Genomic DNA, 2,802 nt, shown 5'->3' with positions numbered 1-2,802 from the left:
AAAGACCGGGTAGCTAATAAATAACGTCCCCTGGTATTTAGTTCATGAGGTGATTCTTCACAAAAATGGTCTGGTTACATATACGAGACGAGAGTCCAGTAAATCCAACTATGTAAAATATTTATTCCAAAACACACTGTAATCCTGAACTTAAAAAAAATAAATCTGCCCAAAAGCATTCATGCATTGATGGATGTTGCAATCCGTTTTTTTTCGCCACGTAATTCCTGTTTACAAATACACAGACTCGTAAAGTTAGCTTCTGGCCTTTTGATTGAGACCACTCTTTGCCAATTGAAGGCTTTTTATCAAGGTCCACAGCCCGCAGGGAGTCTGTAGTGATAAAACAGACAAATAATTTGGCCCAGTAGTGACCGATTCAAATGATGATTGACACATTGGTTAGCATATTAAATTCAGAAAAGAACACTATGCGGATGTACGGAGTATATTCAAATTAGACCGTAAAATAAATGTGCGTAACATCACTCATGATTCATTTTTAGGCACCATTATTACGCGCAAGAATGCTTAATAGTGAAAGAGATGCGGAAAGAGAAGTCAACCATTTACAATTCTTTCAAAATGTCTCAAAAATTGACCAAAGTAAAAATACTCAGTTGCAGAAATGTTAGTGCCGTAAACTGGTCTTCTCCCTCTGACCACTTTTGGAAACACCTAGACCAGGAGTGGCGAACAAGTTTGACACAAAGAGCCGAAATTTTTAACTGTGAGAGTCAAAGAGCCACACCACGCACTGACCTGCCATGACAGACAGACACACAAAAACACACACAATTAAAAACAGATTATTTCCCATAACACACTACTCTCCTTACAATACAACAAGTATTGTTCTTGTGTTGGTTTCTAAGAAAGTGTCCACCCTCAATACACACAAAAAAATAAACATGAAACAAAGAGCCGCATTCTTATTGGTCAAGAGCTGCATGCAGCTCTAGAGCCACGTGTTCGCCACTCCTGGCCTAGACCTACCGTTAGAAAAATGTATGAAATACAATGTTTAGTTTTTCAGATTGTGATCAAATTTGATAAGCTCCCAAGTAAGGCTTAAAACTATTGTGTTTTCTGTTTTCCAGCTAAGATACCAATGCTACACTCATCCGCAGTCGTTTGATTGCAAGAATAAAATTCAGGCGAGAATAAAACTTTTTTTTTCTGTGTGTTCCAACTCAGATTACTCAATCTTAGGGGCCGGTCACACAGACATTTGCGGCTGAATCACGGCTAAAATTTTGCGTTTTTTTTTTGCCCGTGGTTGCCCGGGATGGAAAATGCGCAAATTTGGCCAACCCGCCGTTCATCTGTGGTATGGCCGGAAAAAAGACGCCGGCGACTGTTCCGCTTCCTCATCGCGTCATTTCTGCGTCATTTTCTCGTGTGGACCACGGGTATAAAAGCTCCCGAGCCGGTGTTGTGCCCAAATCCGACACCTACGCAACACATCCACCCCCCCACCCCCTCGCGTGAACGCGCATTCTGCTGCGATCGCTTCTGTTGGAAGCGTTATTGACGTTGGTGACTTTTTCATCCGCGTTGACAAACGCATTTTGTAGAATACGATCGCACTTTATTGTTTAAATAAACGCGTTATATAGACAAGGATCTCCCAATTGTTATAATTAGCTCGCATTATAGTTTTAATAAGCGTTTTATATAGAATACGATCGCTTTCGTTGGAAGCGCAGCAGAATGCTCGTTCACGCAAGGGGGGGAGAATTTAGGTTTAAGTTGTATTTCATTTCCAACAAATGCAAGACGAAGTGGTTTTAGTTTTATGTTCGCCATTGCTTTCCCTAAAAGTGAGATGAAACGAGGTAAATGTGTTTGTAGTAGCGAGGGTATGCAAATCTCAGCACCGAGGGTATGCAAATCTCAGCACCGGGCTGTAAAAATAATAATCGCACAAGACACAGTCCCGTGAAAATCAAGATATCAAGCAATAGCATCATCTTTGTTTTATTATCTTGAAAAGAAATGTCAAGAAATAAAATTAGATTAAGACGAGGTTACTACGCTGACGGGGGGGGGGGAGTTTAAGTGTTGTTGGTCTATCTTCTTTAATCATTATCTATTATCGATCATTTCATAATACGCTACAAAGCTTAGGAGCCGGGATTCTTACTCTCGGCCAAAAGGGGTTTTGGGGTTTTTAAGGGTTATTGATCTATCTTCGTTATTCATTATCCATTATCCGTTATCGGTCAGTTCATAATACGCTACAAAGCCTAGGAGCCGGGACACTTACTCTCAGCCAAAAGGCCAAGCTAAGGTCCTAGCCCTAAAGCCTTGCTGCGATCATTGCGAATGCACCGTTCCCGGAGGTACTGCTATACCGGGCCGATGCGTGGAGTGGACAAAGCAAGCTCATATTCCATCTCCGAAATGCAAAAATCAAAGATAGTGACTTCATAGAAAGTACACAAGGCCAAGCTAAGGATCTAGCATCAAAGCCTTGCAAAAGGCCAAGTTAAGGTCCTGGCATTAAAGCCTTGTTGCGACCATTGCGAATGCACCGAAAGATTTATTCGAAATGAAGAGAAACTACGCTGACGGGGATCCATGTTCACCCCCTTGACGTCACGAGCACAACTGATGCTCGGCATTCGCGCTGTTTATACGCGGAGAAAGGCGTTTGACTGTCACACGCGTAACACGCTAATTTCACGTAATAACACCGCGATACAGGCGCAAAACATGCTATTACCATGCTCCACCCACGATTACCCGCTGAAATTTCCCGTCCTACCCATGTGTAAGCACGCCCTGGCCGCGGCCAGA

General features: G+C 42.4%; 1 pseudogene; it reads right to left on the bottom strand.

Annotated features, from left to right (window-relative positions):
- Nucleotides 1-2,323: 2,323 nt before the first annotated feature.
- Nucleotides 2,324-2,495, bottom strand: LOC148353574 (U2 spliceosomal RNA; annotated as a pseudogene).
- Nucleotides 2,496-2,802: the final 307 nt, after the last annotated feature.

Source organism: Urocampus carinirostris, chromosome 13 (assembly GCF_059441175.1).
Source record: "Urocampus carinirostris isolate Australia breed hairy pipefish chromosome 13, RoL_Ucar_1.0, whole genome shotgun sequence".
In the NCBI taxonomy this organism is placed as follows: Eukaryota; Metazoa; Chordata; class Actinopteri; order Syngnathiformes; family Syngnathidae; genus Urocampus; species Urocampus carinirostris.
This window is presented reverse-complemented; position numbering and strand designations above follow the sequence as displayed.